Here is a 19080-nt window from a genome sequence, read left to right on the forward strand (position 1 = left end):
GGTCACTTGAGGCTCGCACCGCTCCCCCGGCACCAGGCCGAGCAGCCGCTCTGCCCACCGAGGGCACCGCACGCCGCGCGGCCGCCCACCCGGACACCTTGCCCAAGAAAGGCAACGACAAGATGGAATCGCAGCCCGCTATTTCACTTCCCGGTGGCGGCCGCAGGCAAAAAACACAATAAATAAAATCAAGCGCACGGAATCCATCCACCGAATAAAAATCCAGAGTCCCCTACCTTCGGCCTTGGGATGGCAAACTGGTCCTGTGTTCTCTGACCCACGGATCCAGCCCCTTCTTCATGAATTATTCCGGTCAGTCGGGAATTTGTGCGTTTTTTTCATGAACACCTGTTTCAAGTAAGGGGTAAAGACCTTATTGAAAGAATTGTCCTTAAAAAATAACGTGTGCATACATATGTCCATCCAGGCATGCATGCGTGTTTGTATACACACATATGCACACAGAATGTACATGTACATTGAAGCACCAAACTAGGCAGTTGGATAATGGGAGAGTCGGCTGGTTGTGAGCATGCTCACGCCGGGAACAGATCCACCCTCTGTTATTCCTCTGAATAAATATAAATCACGATCAGAAACCCAAACAGTAGCATCCCTCTTGAATTCCTGCCGCTGAAAAACACGGAATAAATTCAGACCGCAGACACAGAATCTAATCAGCAGCTGTTTGCTGAATCCAGAGCCAACCCATGCCTCGCCTGTCTTTTCCACTATGAGTCCAGACCTTTTTCTGAAAGGGGTTTTAACCTTTTAAAGATACAGTACACCAATTACCACTTTTGAATAGCTATTTCTCCAAGCGCAGGGAGGCTAGTCCCATGCCTACAGCCACAGGGCAGGATTGCATAAAGTGATAATGATTTCATTTATCTGTGGCTTTTGAACAAAATACAGCGAAAAAGAGAGAGAGAATGCAAATGCAAGGTATAAACCTAGAGACATTTATTGCAGTGATGGGCTTCTCGGGGACTAATAAGCATGTTTATGTAAACACTATGATCCTTCACTTCTGAACACACATATTCACAGGGTCAGACAATGCAGGGGACACCTATCACCCCTCAAAAGCACCTAACTGCTGTCAGAGGACCAGGAAGCCTGCCAAAGAGGCTGAAGGAAGTGGGGACTTGTGCCACCTCAAGAGTTAACCACAGGGTTAACTTATCCTACAGCTTCAGGTGCCCTGTCCTCAAACTAAAGGATCCTTCCAGCACTGTTTCTAAAGTATAATGTAATCCAGGACCAGATCTTATTCCAAGACATTTTTTTTCTCCAACCAGAATCTGGAATCAAAACTACCACCTGAACCTTTAGAGTCTCTAAGATTCAGACTTAGGCCCTTCTTCAAGATTTTGTTAACAACACTTTTTTTTCAGGGCTAGGTTGAGCACAGAGATAGAAAAATGCAGTGGGGGAGGGGGAGGTAACCCCCAGCCCCAATTTTTTTTTTAATTATTCATTAAGTATTTTAGCCACCCGGATGGTATTTGTTCCAGTTTTGTTTTGGCTTTTAAAGAGGTAGCACCGAGAAGGAACCAAAACTCCTAACCTCACTTATGTTTGAAAGGAAGGAAAATGCCCTTGACAGTTGCTTTTTCACCCCAGGAGCCCCCAAGCTCCAGAATGGCACTGGCTGCTTCTCCTCTGGTTCCCACCCAGCAGCAGTAGCAGCTTACCTGAAGAGCAACCCTGGGGTTCCTACAGCCACTCCCTGGGGCACGTCCCTCTAGCCCTATAGCATCAGAGCACATTCCTTCCCTTGGCAAACCACTAAAACCAATGCGCCGTCCCCCTCCCACATCGTGGCAGGCACTGCCTCTGCTGAGCCCTCCCAGCCACACACACACACTCTCTCTTCTCTCCTCTCTTCCAGGGCTCTTTAGCAGAAAATTATCATATTTCATGTGTCATCGCCCTAGCTAGCTGGGCCCATCCCTGATTGGCTGGGCGCTGGCAGCCGGAAATGTCACCAGCCACACAGGTTGGAACTAGCTCTCCCGCGGCCACCAGCGACCTGAGCCCAGGAGGCAATGTGACAAGGCTCAGACCTACCACAGGGAGCCCGGCACTCCTCTCCCTGGTCTGGCCCCTTGCCCTCTCCCGGCTTCTCCCTGTACCCAGCCCTGGGGGAGGGGACTGCCAGGGGATGTGGACCAAGTCTCCAGCCACGCTGGGAGCCAGAGCTGTCTCCAGCTGCAGGGAGAGAGGGAGATGCTGAAATTCCTGCTCTTCCCAGCATGTTGGGGAAGAAACTAGAGATGTCTCCATTCGGTTTTAAAGATTTGGAGAAAGTGTTCCTGACAAAAACAGTCTCTCACATTCAAAAAAAAAAAAAAATTATCAGTAAGGCTGGGTGAAGACAAGATTTTTTTCCCCCTTGGGAGTTTATCTGCTGCTGTTCTTTATTCCCCAGCCAACATCTCCTGCACCAAGGTGTCATCATTGTAATATCCCAAGGCTGTCAGGGAACCCAGAAGGCGGCTCAGTCCATCCTCTTCCCTTAACAGAGAACAGCCCTGACCCTCCAGAAAACTACCAGAGAAGGAAGGAAGCTTCTTCACTTGGCTTTGCAATGCCTCATGGTATCACACAACTTTTTAAGAGTTAAATGGTCTTCTCAGTGACCAACCCGAGTCACTGTGGCTGTAATTTAAGGTTGGTCCCTCTTGCCCTATCTTCAGCACGTTTAATGTGACTTGCCATTTGTCTCACCTCATTCTATTCTCCTGACCAAATTAAGTCCTATCTCTGGGAACTTTTTTGTGAAAGTTGATTCTCAAATTTTTAATTATGCTGCTTTATTCTCTAGACTTTAGAGAAAAGCCTCCCAGAGCTAGATGAGACTGAAAGGTCATTTGGTCCAGAATCCATATGATGCTTCATTCCCCTCTATTTCCACTCTGGAACTTTGGGTCTCTGGGATGGTAAACTGGACACATACATTTACTCCACTCCTCCAAAAAAATAAAAATTTATATAACCAAAATACAATTGGCAGTGCTGGGAGCCAGAGAGAGATGCCATCAATAAAGCTGACATTTTGGAAAATATGAGGAAGACGTAAAGTAGATGGGATGTGGGTGAGGAAGAGCTGATCAGTGCTGATAAAGTCATGGTTCTGCATAGACCTCCCAAGAAGAAAGTGCACAGGTTTCCAGAAAAGGGTCCTGGAAAATCCCAAGCTCAGAGGATCAGAGAGTTAAAACAAAGGTCATGGGCATCAGTTCAGAAGCAAATTAAAGGGCATCAGGAACTAAGCTGGTTCTCTCCACATGGAATTGTAGTCATCCCACAGCGTCTTTGGAAAGTGGAAAATTTGTCCCTAATACGGGTAGAAGTCAGAGGCTGAACTGGGGCAAGAACCCAGCTCATTTGGGAATGAGGAGAAGAAGGAGGAGGAGGAGGAGAAGGTTATTTAAGTAATCAGATTAGACACAAGATTTAACAGAGAGATCCAGAATATCCAAAATTAGTCTGACAGGAGTTCCAGAAAGAGACAACATTGTTTATGAATGCAATAATCATGGAAGAAAAAGATTTCCTTGAGTTGAAGAAAGACTTTAGGCCTTAGATCATGTAAGTCTAAGTGCTAGGCTGCGGTATAACTGAAAGAATACACGATTCTAGATGTAGGTTGATACTCAAAAAACAAGGAGAAACAACTACAAGCTTCCTGATAGGGGAGAAAAATCAGGCTGCTTAAAAGAAAAGAAAATCAGACTGATATCATACTTCTCATCTTCAATGCTCTGCGAAAAGACAGTGGCACAATTTTTACAGAATTCTAAGAGAATATTACTGTAACTCAAGAATTCTACCAGCTGCCAAACTATAATTTCTCTCATATGTGATGACAAAAGAAAGGCATGTTCAAAGACACAGAAATTATATCACCCCAATACCTTTATTAAAGTTTTAAAAAATTATTTGAAGATCTATTCTGCCCAAGAAAAAAAAAAATAAGCCACAGAATAATGAACTCAAGAAAGGAGAAGATATGTTATATAAGAAAATCTAATGAGGAATAAAGCCAATAAAAGGTGTGGTTAAGTATAAAAATAATTGATCATGTGGTTGTAAAGTTTAAATGTGAGACAGTTTTGAAATATTAGACGGAGACATCTGGAATTAAACTTTCATATGATTTCAACAACAGAAAAATGAAAATCTCAATAGAATGAGTAAGTAAAATCATTTGAATAAAAAATAGGATGAGAGGATTATTATGGAAGGCAGACAATTAGAATTCCATCTATCTCCTCTCTTCCCACAACCACATTAAAATGATAATAAGGAAGTTCTTTAAGTTGAAATACAGAATGACAAAGAAAACAGTAGAAGACCTATTAGCCAAGAAAATTGAAAAAGAAGGATTGGGGGAGGGGACTGAATTTATCGACTATAAATATACACTTCAATACTATGGTAAATAAAACAGTATATAGCACAGATGTAGAAACCTACAAAATGGATCAATGGAAATGAATAAAGTCAAGTAACAGATTCAAGTGTAGCATTTGCTGAAAACTGAATTTTAAATCAATAGGGCAAAGAATGTATTGTTCAATAAATAATGTCAGACTGTGGTTATTTAAAAAAAATATATTACTTCTAGGGGCACCTGGGTGGCTCAGTTGGTTAAGCGACTGCCTTCGGCTCAGGTCATGATCCTGGAGTCCTGGGATTGAGCCCCACATTGGGCTCCCTGCTTGGTGGGGAGTCTGCTTCTCCCTCTGACCCTCCCCCCTCTCATGTGTGCTCTCTCTCTTTCTCGCTCTCTCAAATGAATAAATAAATAAAATCTTTAAAAATATATATATATATTACTTCTAAATCATACCTTATACAAAATATATTCTATCTTCACAAAAAAAAAACAAGAAAAAGTAGATGTTATGATTGATCTATAAATCATAGAATGTTATAAAGTTGTCATTTTTTTTCCTAATACTGTTAAAAAGATAATGTGGTTATCCCCTCTCTGCTTAACCACCATTGTGGTAGGCTCCCAAAGATATCCACTTCCAAATCTCTGGAAACTCTATCACCTTATATGGCAAAAAGTGTGATTAATTTAAGGATCTTGAGATGGGGAGATTATCCTGAATTATCTGGGAGGGCCCTAAATGTAATCAAAGTATCCTTTTAAGAGGGAGGTGGAGGTTAGAGAGGAGGCAATGTGACCACAGAGGCTGAGACTGGAGTGATATGGCCACAAACTGGGAAGCCACCATAAGCTTGGAAGAGGCAAAGAACAGAGTCGTTCCCTAGAGGCTCTGGAAGGAGCACAGCCCTGATGACCCCTTGATTTCAGCCCAGTGAAACTGATTTCAGATTTCTGGCCTCCAGAACTCTAAGCAAATAAATACCTTGTTTTAAGCCACCAAGTTTGTGGTCATCTGCTACAGTAGCCATAGGAAACCAATACAGGCACCATGATGAGAGACAGAGTACTTTCTAGGGGGTATAATAATGATTATTGTGCAACAACACTTACTCTGTGCCTGGTGCTGCTAAACTATATACATATCTAATTTCATTTAATTTGCATGGGAGTAGGCAGTAGAGAGTTGTGGTTACTATGACTCTAGCACCTAGCAGCATGTATGCCCCAGCGTGTTATATAACCTTCTAATGCTGCTTTACCTCACCTGGAAAGTAGAGGTAAGGATGGCACCTACCTGATGGGATTGTTAAGAACAAAGTGAGACCATCTATGTAAAGTGCTTAGTGCCTGGTTATAAGGGCTCCATAAATGAAAAAGCCTTCCTTATGCTGGGCTGCAGTCAGTCTGTCTCTAGTGCGTCCTCTCACTGATTCTAGTTCTGCCCTTTGGATACATACTAACTACTTAACTGTCATTCAAACCTCTGAAGACAATGCTCATCAAGAATCTTAGGTTCTCCAAACTAAAAGTAACCAATGCCTTCAATAATTGTTCTTGCAAATTCATCCAGAGTCCTTTCCCATCATGATCACCAACCCTGAACACATTTCTTATACATCTTAGGGTTTGGTCCCAGGCTCATCACCATCATTGTTCTGGAATAGGAGTTGGCAAACTCCTTTGGTGCAGACTATTTTATATATATATATATATATAATCCATGAGCTAAGAATGGTTTTTACACATTTAATGGATTATAAAAAACAAAAGCAGGGCACCTGGGTGGGTCCGTCGGTTAAGCGTCTGCCTTCAACTCAGGTCATGATCCCAGGGTCCTGGGATCGTCGGGCAATGGGCTCCCTGCTCAGTGGGGAGCTTGCTTCTCCCTCTCCTTCTGTCCCTCCCCTGGCTCATGATTGCTCTCTCTCTCTCTCAAATAAATCAAATCTTAAAAAAAAAAAAAAGGGCAGAAAACTATTTGCAACCATACATGGCCTGTAAGTTCTAAAATATTTACTATTTGGCTGTTTTTAGGAAAAGTTTGCTAACCCCAGTTCTAGAAGATACTATACTTTCACCAACACAATGTAATATTGCCCAAGATGTTTTTTTTTTTTTTGGCAAACAAACCACGCTATTGTATCATACTGACTTAATTGCAAGATTCTTTTTTTTTTTTTTTTTAAAGATTTTATTTATTTGACAGAGAGAGACACAGTGAGAGAGGGAACACAAGCAAGGGGAGTGGGAGAGGGAGAAGCAGGCTTCCCGCTGAGCCGGGAGCCCAATGTGGGGCTCGATCCCAGGACCCTGGGATCATGACCTGAGCCGAAGGCATAATTGCAAGATTCTTAATTGTTCAATCAGTATCCATTCTCCTCTCCTTATCTAACAGTAATTTTTTTTTATCTAGGAACAAAGCTACTAGTTAAAGACTACATTTTCCAGCCTGCATTGTAGGAAGGTGTGGCCAGGAGCCTAGATTCTAGCCAATAGGATATAAGCAGATGTGAATTGTAGAATTTCCTACTCCTGCTCTTAAAGGGATCATGCCCTCCCTTCCCTCTTGCCTTTCCCAGTGACTGGAAATGTGAACCTGATAGCCTTCCGTATGAAGGGAGGCAGAGCAACAAGATAGAAGGATCCTGGGTTTCTGGTGCTGTCGTTTCACCCTGTACTGCTTATTCTCGGTTTGTGAGACAAATATACACTTTTCATTTATTTACACCATTGTTATTTTAGGTGTATGACAGCAACTGAATCTGTGCCCTAACCAATACAAATACCGATTTCACCTCCCAAGTATCTTTCACATTTGTGGCTGCTAGGCCACACATCTCCCCCATTCTGCACTCATGTGATTAATTTTCTGGGCCCCATCACAAGACCTTACATTTAGCTCCATTATATTTCCTAGTGTGAGAATCACTCCATCATTTTACCCTGACATCTGGGACCCAATTCTGTCATCCCAAGTAGCTTCCATTCTTTCTAATCTCACATCACTCTTCGAAAGGCACTTTAGTTGTAGCACCCTAAAACCAGTATTTATCAACACCTGATGGAGATTACGAATAATGTAATGGAAAGATAGTGACCTTAGTTTATGGGGAAGGAAAAAACAGATTAAGCTAAATTCAAATGGAGGAGGAGGAGGAGGAGAGAATGGAGATAAGCAGTTATGAAGAGCTTACTATGTTCCAGGCACCCTGTTGGGAATTCCCCCATTGTGTTATGTCATTTAGTAAATATTTCATTCATTCATTCATTTCTAAAGTAGTAATTTTAATTTTTTGAAGCAGTAACTATAAACACCTCCTGCTGAGGCAGAAAACCATAGCCCATCCACAACCCTCTTTGCCTAAGTCCATGTGCACACCCACCCTCCCTTTAGCCACCTGAAGAGTGCGCTGCCAGCATTCCTTGCCAGGCTCACAGTCAAAGATGAAAATACTCCAAGCATCTAACTCAAGAATTATCCAATGTAGGACACTAGACAATATTTTCATAAACCTCTACACTGGGTCATCTTGAGAGAGATAATAAGCTCATGTTGGCTCTCTGTAGAGCTGCATGGCAGAAGGACTGAGCAGGTAGGTTCCGAGTGGTGTCAGACCATCTGGGTTCAAATTCTGTGGACCTTGAGTTAATTGCTTAATCCTTTCTTGCCTTGATTTCCTCATTTGTAAACTAGGGATATAGTATCCTTACCACAACCATCTAAGCCAGATTTCTGCCCTAGCTTGCTGATAATGAAGGTGAGACTTCTGTTCTTTGTCAGAGGGCAGATGCAATAATCATCAGATGAGGATTAAACCCTAGGTTCATTTGATTCCCACCTCATGCTCTTTCCTCTTCCAAAGATAAAGAAGGAAGATATCATGATAAAGGCAGAAAGTAAGTTACCAAATAATGGCAAAAAGGGGGACCTGCCCACCAGAGGTAAGGTCAGATGACCCTTTATGTGATGCCTAAGATGACAGTGAAATGAAGTTAACGGTGGTTTTCTTCCAAATTCCTTAGAGAAGATGTCACAATACCCTAGGATGGCTCAAGTCCTTCTTTTCACATCATTCAGCTTGTCTGGGGGCCTTCATGGGATAGTTTCCAATGCAGAAAAAAACCCAGTCAAGCCCGAGGTGTGTCCCTCTTCTTGCTTCTGATTACCTAAAAGTAAATAATTTGGGACCTAAAGTCACACACACACACACACACACACACACCCCAAAACCTTAGAGCACTTAAACCTTAAGATGTGAGGAGGCCCATCAGGGACCTCAGGGATCCACAGCAGATGTTGAATGTCACCAGGAAGTACACAGACTCTCCAGCAGGAATGTTTTTACAACTGGAAAAAAATCTCTGACCTTGTTTAGAACCAATGCCCTAAATGGAATAATCATCAATTTATGAACAACAAAAAAAGGTATATTAAGATAAATTAAGAAAATATGTGAGTTAAAGTCCCTGGCAGCCTGAGGATCCTGTCTGAGATTGCATATCAAAATTCCTGTAGAGTTTTGGAAAAATATAGGTACTCCCAAGTTTCTACAGGAGGGCCTTGGCATGTGTACATCTTTAAAGTTCCATAGGTAATTCTGACAATCCTAGTGAAGAATTACTACTGGCTTTAGCTGTAGAAAGCTATGGTCTCATCAAATTTTGCCAAGTCCAGATACCAACAGAAAAAATGTGATATAGAGACATTCTAACAGATGAAGGAGTCTAAAAATCACATCCATAGATTCAGTCTATTAACAGTGTAACATAAATACCATTGGCTAAAGTCAGAACAAAAAATGGAGTTGGAAGGTACAGAGACAAGGGCTTTCTAATATGCCAGAAAGTTGAAGGCAGAGACTGCTCAGCTAACCAACTCCTGGAGTCTGACTCTAGTTTTTCTCCCAGATGATGATATGGCCTTGCCAGACTGAGCTGGAGTTCAAGAGCCAGGAGAACCCAATGTCGGTAAGAATTCTCTTCTAAGGAAGCATTAAGCCAAGTGAATAGTGAAGTCCCTCCTGTGTTGGAAGCTTCTAGTGCAAAAGGAATGTGATATAGCACAAAACAAGCTTATCAGACCTCATAAAATTCTACATGGGGCAGCCAGTGAGTGACATGGCAGTCATCGCCCCAAATGGGTACTCTGGGTGCCTATCAGTCCTGCACTGAGACAGGCCACCTGACTCCCTCTCCATGTGACCACCTGGCTTCTGGGCAGTTTATCCTGGCTAAATAAATTCTATGTGTGTATGAGGTACAGGAAGGGGGAAGTTTCTTTTCTGGCAGCCCACAGCCCACCCAAAAATGCTGCAAGGACAAACATGGGGAAGTCATAAAAAGCAGATAATGAGGCCACAGCTCCAAAGAGGAATCTAAACAATCCATAGGAGCAGGATTAGAAATCTCAGTCAGACTGGAAAAGAGCTCTGACTAGCAAAGATCATGAACAAACACCACAAATTAGATGTAATTTATTACATTCACCGAGGATCAAAAACTCACATGCCTTTGGGGGCCATACAAATAACATAAGAGTATGAAACAGCATAGTATAAACAAGAGAGAGCTATAGTGATCATGCTTCTCTGTAAATCTAATAAACAAACAAACAAAAGCTGTGTTGGCTAGAAAGGGTTTGAATCAGAAGATGAACTGCCAATTTGTACCCCGTGGCCCCAGTGATCACAGTCAGCTAAAGAAGAGGAAAAAAATTCATCCTTTCTTAGAAAGTTAAAGATAGTTGGCTTTTTTTTTTTTTAAGGACTTGAAATTCATCATCACTTCCAAGACCTAGTTGAGACAGGATAAAAAGCCAAGTAAGATCTCGAAATAGTTAAAGAATGCCTCTAAAAAACAGGATGTCTTCAAATAAGTTGGTCAAATGGTCCCATCAGTAACTCTCAGGCTGGAGTCCCAAGAGTGCAGTGAATCACAGGGGGCTGAGGCAGTATGCAAGATGCTCTTCTAAGCAAGTCTCATTTACAGGCTAAAGGTGTCCATACTACTCCCTGATAATACAAAAGAGCCTTTATTTCTTTCCTTGGAGCTATTTCATCAAAAGCTCTCCCAATTTTTTGTTTTCTTTTTATTTTGAAATACTTTCAGACTTACAGAAGAGTAGTAAAAATTATACAAAAGAACTCCCACATACCCTTCACCCAGCTTTCCCTGATGTTAATTAACATCTCACATAACCATAGTACAATGATCAAAACCAGAAAACTGATATTGGTACCATGCTATTAACTACAAATTTTCCTCTAATTTTGTCAGTTTTTCCACTAATGTTCTTTTTCTGTTCCAGGTTTCAACCCAGGATTGCACGTTGCATTTAGTTGTCATTTCTGTTGGGTCTCCTCTGATCTGTGGCTATTCCTAGGGCTTTTCTTGACTTTTATGCCCTGACACTTTTACAGAGCATTGGTCAGGTACTTTGTAGACTGTCCCTCAATTTGGGTTTGTCTGATGTTTTCTCATGATTAGACTGGAGTTATGGTTTCTGGCAAGAATACCACAGAAGTGATGTGCCTTCTCAGTACATCAAATCAGAGAAGGAGTCATAATGTCAGTTTGTCTGGTATCTGGTGACATTAACCTTGATCCCTTGGTTAAGGAAGTGGCGTCCAGGTTTCTCCACTATAAAGGTATTATTTTTCCCTTTGTAGTTGACAAATATTGGGAGAGGGTATTTTGAATCCATGCAAATGTCTGTTTCTCTTTAGACTTTCACTCACTAATTTTAGGATTCATCATGTGAACTGTCAGCAATTATGGCTGTGGTGCTCCAATGGTGATTTTCTATCTCCCTCAATTCCTCTATATTTATTAATTGGAATTCTTCTATAAGGAGAGTTGTCCTTTCTCCCCATTAAATAACCAGATTATTCTACTTTTGTTTTTATCAATATGAACTCATGGATATTTATTTTATTTTTTGAGTTATATCCTAATATATCCTTTCTTTTCTTTTTCTTTTTTTTTTTTTTTTTTTGGCTTAAATTGCTCCAGTTTTGACCATTGAGACCTCTGTCATGATAGCTCCTATATTTCACATAATCCTGCTGTTTTGTTGTTGTTGCTGATTAGCACTTCCTTACTTCGTGGCACCACAGATGCTCCAGGATCATCTTGTATTTTCCCTCCTTAGTCTCAAAGTCTACTTTTTCAAGGAGTCCCCATAATTGGAATTTAGAAACTGAGATCTGGGCACTGAGTGTGCCCATTACTACTGCAGTGCAGTTTCTAGGCCATCTCGGTGGATGGTCAGTCTGGCTGGCTGGAGGTTTATTAGTTTCATTGATCTCTTCAAAGAACCAGCTTTTGGTTTGATTAATACTTGTGAATTGCTTTTCTATTTCCAATTATTTGACTTTTGCTTTTATCTTTATTATTTCCTTACTTCTGTTTGCTTTAGTTTTAATTTGCTTTTCTTTCTCTATTTTTAAGATGGATGCTTCTATTAGTGGCTGGAGACCTTTCTTCTTTCCTAATATAAATCATTTAACCTATAACTTTCCCCCTAAGCACTGCTTTGGCTGCATCTCACAACTTTGACATGTTGTGTTTCCTTTTCATTCAGTTAAAAATATTTTCAAATTCTTCCTCTTTGATATACAGGTTACTTAGATGTATGTGGTGTATTTTCCATATATTTCAGAGTTTTCTGGGTATATTTCTGTTGCTGATTTCTGGTTTAATTCCCTTATAGTTCATAAACATACTTTGTATAATTTTTATTCTTTTAAAGTTGTTAAAGTTTGTTTTATGGCCCCAAAAAATACAGTATCTTGTGGTGAATGTTCCCCATGCACTACAAAAGGATGTGTTGTGAAGAGGAGTATTCTATAAATATCAATTAGGTCAAGTTGGTTGATAACACTGTTCAGATCATTATATTCTTAACGTTCTTCCTACTTCTTCTATCATTTACAGAGAAAAGAACATTGATGGTTTCAACTCAAATTATGAAGTTGTCTATTTCATTTTTCAATTCTATCAGCTTTTGCATTATGTATTTCAGAACTTTGTTGTTAAGTACACACCTACTTAGGATTGTTACTTCTTGGAGAATTGAGTCTTTTATAATTATTTAATCACTCTTCATCCTTGAGAACAGTCTTTGCTCTAGAATCAATTTTGTCTGATATTAACATAAAGACTCCAGCTTTATTTTGGTTAGTGTTTGCATAGCATATCTTTTTCTTTCCTCTTACTTTTAACCCATTTGTCTTTATATTTGAAGTGGGTTTTGTATAGTTTGGTCTTGCTTTTTTTAATCCAATCTGACAATCTCTATCTTTTAACTGGTGTGTTTAGACCATTCATATTTAATGTGACTACTGAGATGACTGAATTAAAATCTACTATCTTGCTAGCTATTCTTTTATTTGTTCCATTTTCCTTTATTTTTTAATTTTATTTTTCTATCTTTTTTTTGTTAACCTGGTTTGGGAATGGAGAGTAGAAGGAAGTGTTCTCTGTTGTTCTCAGTCTTAGACAAACACTGCATCACTGAGTCTTGGAGGTGTGGCCTTCTCAGTGATCTTACCCCTCCTCTGGGTTACTTCTGAATCTAGTATGTGTACCTTATTTTCCCCAGGAGTTATGAGTTTTTTCCTGTTCCCTTTACCCAGATATAGTAGGAACGAGTATCCTAAGGATGATAGTGCTCATCCTTACACACATACCACACAAATTAAGGCTTTTATTCATAGGAAAAAAAGAGTCCTGGTGGAGTTTCTTATCCCTCCCACAGCAACTTCTGTTCCTCTTCTCCAGCAATGTACCACAAGGGAGACTATCTGCAGTCTCTCCCAACCATTTCTGTGAGCTCATGGTGGGTTCATGCAGAAATGCCTGCCAGAGGACATGGATCTCCTTTATTTGTGGCCCTCAGCTTCACCCTCTTTTGCTAGTGTGCACTCAGCCAGAATCCATCCATTCATCAATCACCCTGGATGAATTCTTACAGGTGTCTGGCTGCCTCCTGCCCGGTAATTAGGCACTTTGTCTCATTTCTCCCTGCAGATCCTGTCTCTTCCTAAATTCTGACACTGCTGGTTTCCCAAGAACTTCAGTATTCCAGTGGGCTCAAAAAAAGCTGTGAATTTGTTGTTTATCAAGACTTTTTTCACTGTAAGTTTGGGAGTAATTCTCTTTCGAGCTCTCTACATCTGTGAGTAGAAACCAGAACCCTACCTCTTTCAATGTAGTACTTATGCATCTTTTGCAGTAACAATCAGGTGAAGGTATGGCAGGTGGTCAGAATAATCATTGCCTTCTTGGAAACTTCCCTAAGGGGACTTAGCAATGATAGATGTCCCAGAAACACCTCTATCTGTTGTTAATGGTTTGTTTTTTTGTTTTTTTGAGAAATACAAGATATGGGGAAAGTCCATAGGAGTTTAAGTAAAATATACATGATGTACACCAATTTTCATAAAGTGGAAGGTGCAACCTATATAAATTGGATATCAGTCAACTGTAATCCAGGACAATTGTCTGGCTGAAAGCACCTACCAGTCTGCAATTGTTTGGCAGAGAATATGATGCTACACAGCAAACATTATGGTTAGCTAAGAATAAATTAACTCTAAAGAATTTCTAGCCCGTTTAAGTCAATTTCAGAATTCTCATACATGTCACATGTCATTAGTGAGAAATATGACAGGTGAATGATTACTCAAAATTAGGCCAATGAAAAAATATCATACTTATGTTTTATTATTTATGATATTTTCCCCAAAGGTAAGTCTTGCCATTAACCATTAACTACTCCATATATTATTATTATTATTATTATTATTATTAATTATCAATAATGCCAGTGCAACAATACCATTTAGTGATCACTTACTACAGGCCAGAGACAATACAAATATTTTCTCATTTCATCACATAAAATTCGGTGAGAAAACCGGGACTCAGAGGGATTATGAAACTTGTCCAACACACAGAGCTATTACGTGTTAGAACCAGAATTCAATCCCAGGTTAGACTCCTAAGATCTTGCTTTTAACTTCTGACCTAGACTGCCCCAGAATAAAGTTAATTAAAATTTTGTGTGGCCCATTGAGTATTTCCCTCTGTCATTTACAATGCTGGAAGAAGTCCACCCTTGCATAAGAGCACAAAAGCATCAGAAATGCCTTATTGGCTAACACCAGTTGTCTGACCAGAAGGACATTTGGTTTCAGAATGGTAACAAGAGATCATTTGTTGAGAGAGCATGACAACTGACCTTTATGAGGTTGGTTTGATAAAAGGCTATAACTGTCCTCCATACTTTCTGAATTTCTCCCTCTCTCTCTGTATACATATGTGTGTATATACCAAATATTCTTTTCTTCCTTATAATACTACATTATGATGCTGTCATCCAGTTATTTATTTGTAGACTCCTTGAAATTATATATATGGTATAATATATATAATGTATACATAAACCACAACTAACTCTTAAGAATAGGGAGCTCAGATTCAAACACAAATAAAAGATATAAAATTTTTTCAAATTAAAAAATAAAAAAGAATAAAGAGCACTATAACATATATACTACCTCTAATGAACAGTCATAGCATGACATTCTAAGCTTATCTTAAATACATGGGTAGAAACACTACTAAATCTACAGGTGGGAGAGAAAAGCTACACTCAAGCACAGTTCACCTTACCTAATCAAGCTGTGTAAAATAAGATAGCAGAGACAATAAGAAGCAATGGAAATTGCCAGCAAGTAAAGAGGAAGAGTGCCACAAAGAGCAAAGGGCAGTAGTCATCTGGAGAAATTCAGTTCAGGGGTAAATGTAAAGCACCCTTTATCACCCCAACATGGAAGACTACCTAAGGTGGCCCTGCCAGAATCTCTGAATTTTAACACAAAGCAATAACTAGTGCTTCCCTACTTTTTCCAAGTCAAGATGCACATGGAGAATGAATCCATTTAGATGACACACTGGGGGAAATAGCCAGAGGCAACTGATCCAGGGACCTCTGTCACCCCAAGCTCCACGGCTTCCATAAGAGGTGGATCATATTTCCACACACCTGAATTCCATTCACAACACACCAGTGAGTGGCTGCCCACCAGGTGGAAAACTGCAATAACTTGTGTCAAAAAGTAGTTCAATTATGTTTGGTTTACTCTACTTAAGGAGTTGGGAAAATATGTAATACATCAGAGCAATATTTTCATCAGAAGTGGTTAATGTTAAAACATTTTGATGCTTAAAGGGCAAGCTTCAATTATTAGAAAAATTAACTCTTGGAATGCCTTGCTTCCTGAGGATACAGAAATACAAAATGTGAATGCTCTGCAATGTACTGGGCTTCAAGGTGTTTCCATCAAATCATCCTATTAATCTCAAGATACTGTTTTAAACTCTGAATTAACCTTATCAATACCCATAATGCTTTAAATCCAGGACTATCCTAGCCAGACCAAAGCATTTGGTCACCCTAGTATTATATTATTCCCCCATTTAGTCTTAACTATTTTTTTAAGATTTTTATTTATTTATTTGAGAGAGAGAGAGAGTATGAGTGGGGAGGGGAGGAGAGGCAGAGGGAACAGACTCCCTGCTGAGCAGGGAGCCAGATACAGGGCTTGATCTCAGGATCCCAAGATCCTGACCTGAGCCGAAGGCAGATACTTAACCGACTGAGTCACCCAGGCGTCCCTGGTCCTGACCATTTTAGAACAAGGAAACCTTGTTTACCTACCCTCTTCTTTAAAAACAAAAATAATAATAAAATAGTACATCCCAATATCAAGAAACTAAAACCTGAAATATATAAAAAAAAAAAAAAAGTACCCTTTACAACCCCAAGAATCTCATTTCCCAGAGATAATTTCCATTAACAATCTGCTTTCCAGGCCTCTGTGCAGGGAGGACAGAATCCCCAAACACTACTACCTCAAGCCAGATAACTGAATACCAAGTAGCCAAAAAACAAACGCCTATCCCATACACGGACCCCTTCCCTGCGTGCCTGAGGTAGAACATATGATTTGGGCCTAAATTAGGGGGTACATCACTTTCTTCCTGGTCACAATGTTAGTTCAACATGGTCACATGACTTTTTTAGCACAAGTGAGATGCAAAGAAGCTTTTGCTCAGCCTTCCAGAAGACAATCTAGTTCATTCTCACAGGTGTTGAGATTGAGAGAGTCTAAGGCTTTGACCTGCATTGTCTAAGATGGTAGTCACTAACCACATGTAGCTGTTGAGTATTTGAAATGTGACTAGTACAAATTGAGACATAATGTAAAAGTAAAAGGCACACTGGAATCCAAAACTTAGTAAGAAAAAGGAATGGAAAATATCTCACTCATAAGTTTTGTACTGATTTCATGTTGGAGTGATGATGCATGGGACTCATATTCTATCTCTGTTGGACAGCACTGGTCTAGAACATTTGAACCCTTGACAAAGCCAGACCTGATGGTAGCCCTACCCATGGACTTTTCAGATATGTGAACTAATAAATACCTATTTTGCTAAAGCAAATTCTGACTGGGCTTTCTAGGACTTGCACCTGAAAGTCTTAATTGATACAATATATAATCAAATATAGAATGATACTACACATTCAAGATACTACTCTTTTCATTGAACAACAGATCATGGGCATTTGTCCATGCCAGTAACCTTAACGGTAACGTGGCCAGATGTGCATAAAGAATTCCATATGTGGACAAATCACCCATTTCTTTTCTGTTTATACTATGGTGTCCAGTATATGGCACCAGCTTTCTTTCAGGTGCTCTGGTGTCAACACCTTTTTTTTTGTCTCAGGCCTTTGTACACACTTACCTTCTGCTGGAATTTTGTCCTCTCTTGGCACTTGTCTGCCACATACTCAAAGCTGAGTTCCCTTACTACTCAATTTAGAGTAGGTCTTCTTGTTATTGCCTCTCATAGCACCTCATCTTCTCTATATGTGTGGACCAAAATATATCACTGATCCTCAAACAACATAAGGCTATGGGCACCAACCCTCTGAGCAGTTGAAAATCCATGTATAACTTCTGACTCCCCAGAAACTTAACTACTAATAACCCACTGTTGGCTGGAAGCCTTACCAATAACATAAATAGTAGATTCACACATATTTCGTACGTTATATGTATTACATACTGTATTCTTATAATAAAGTAAGCTAGAGAAAAGAAAATCATAAGAAACAAAATACACTCATAGTACTATGCTGTATTTATCAAAAAAAATCCACATGTAAGTGGACCCACACAGTTCAAACCCATGTTTTTCAAGAGTCAACTGTATATCAACTTCTTTAGATGTCTGTTTAATGTCTATCTTACTCCTCCCCACTATACTATAAACAGCATTAGTGTACATCATGGGTATGTGGTTCAGCCTACCCCCAGCACCTGGCATAGTACCAAACACATAGTAAGTGCTCAATAAACATCTGCTGAATGCCAGGAATGAATGTTAAAGGGGACAGGAGAAAGAGGAAGACCAAGGGAAGGTGAAGTAGTGTGGGAAGGGAACCCAGATAATCCAATGTAACCAAGCCACAGAAAGGGGTTGGTTAATGCTATTTATCAGAACCTAAAGAAAATAAGGGTGAGAATAGGAGGTCTGGAAGGATTTTAATGTCAGCGGCTCCCTGGATTTTCCCCCAGGTATAAAAATAAATGATCAGAGACACAAATGGTGAAGTCTGCAGTTCAAGCTTTCCTGAACTTCACACAATAAAAATTCTGCCTGAGGTTTTGTTTTCTGTTAGTGACAACATGGTTCTTAGATTCATTCTTATAACCTTAATACAAAAATATGGGAGGATCTGGGCTCTACTGAGAGTTTTTATATGACTCTGCTCTAAGACAAGATCACACTCTTGACCTCTGCTTTGTGGAACTTCTCACAAACCTGGTTGAAATGTTGCCCTGGTCATATCCCAGCCAGCCTTTCTGGATTCCTCAAAAGTGAAGAATATCTGCTCTTTTCTTGTTTACATTCTTGTTCTCACATGCGGTCTACCTTGCTGGCTTTACTCATCTTATATAATACCCTGAGAAAGAAGAGAATTTTATGACTGAAACTCTTTAGGATTGATATATAATAGTCTCTTAATTATTCCTCTGGATGTGAAGCCTTGCTTTAAATGAGAATGTCTCTTTGTTTTGTTTAAATGTGATACGTATGGAGCGCCTGGGAGGCTCAGTTGGTTAAGTGTCTGACTTTGGCTCAGGTCATGATCTCAGGAACCTGGGATTGAGCCCCATGTCAGGCTCCCTGCTCAGCAGGGGAGTTTGCCTCTCCCTCTCCCTCTGCCGTTCCCACTGCTCGTGCTCTCTCTCACTCACTCTCTCTCAAATAAATAAAATCTTTTAAAAAAATAAATGTGGGGGGCACCTGGGTGGCTCAGTTGGTTGGGCGACTGCCTTCGGCTCAGGTCATGATCCTGGAGTCCCAGGATCGAGTCCCGCATCGGGCTCCCTGCTCAGCAGGGAGTCTGCTTCTCCCTCTCCCGCTCCCGCCTCTTGTGCTCTGTCTCTAAAATAAATAAAAAAAATAAAATCTTTAAAAAATAAAAAATAAAAAATAAAAAAATAAATGTGGTACATTTTTAACTCATTAATTTTATCATGGAAAAGCTGATAGATATAAAAGAATTCATGGTGGGGGGGTGGGAGGGA

General features: G+C 40.1%; 1 protein-coding gene across 6 annotated transcripts in view; it reads right to left on the reverse strand.

The window, feature by feature from the left end:
* Positions 1-19080, reverse strand: part of HIVEP3 (HIVEP zinc finger 3) — a 435370-nt gene that overhangs the window by 345691 nt on the left and 70599 nt on the right. For 4 of the 6 annotated variants that reach the window (XM_081818222.1, XM_081818226.1, XM_081818227.1 and 1 more), the window contains exon 2: positions 237-348. The gene's annotated coding sequence lies outside the window, so the exon portion shown is untranslated. Of the gene's footprint in view, positions 1-236; positions 349-1697; positions 2030-18310; positions 18686-19080 lie in introns of those variants that run through there. The other 2 variants (XM_081818223.1, XM_081818224.1) reach the window with 2 other exon arrangements.

This window comes from Leptonychotes weddellii, chromosome 4 (genome assembly GCF_054177405.1).
Source record: "Leptonychotes weddellii isolate Sample4059 chromosome 4, ASM5417740v2, whole genome shotgun sequence".
Classification (NCBI taxonomy): domain Eukaryota; kingdom Metazoa; phylum Chordata; class Mammalia; order Carnivora; family Phocidae; genus Leptonychotes; species Leptonychotes weddellii.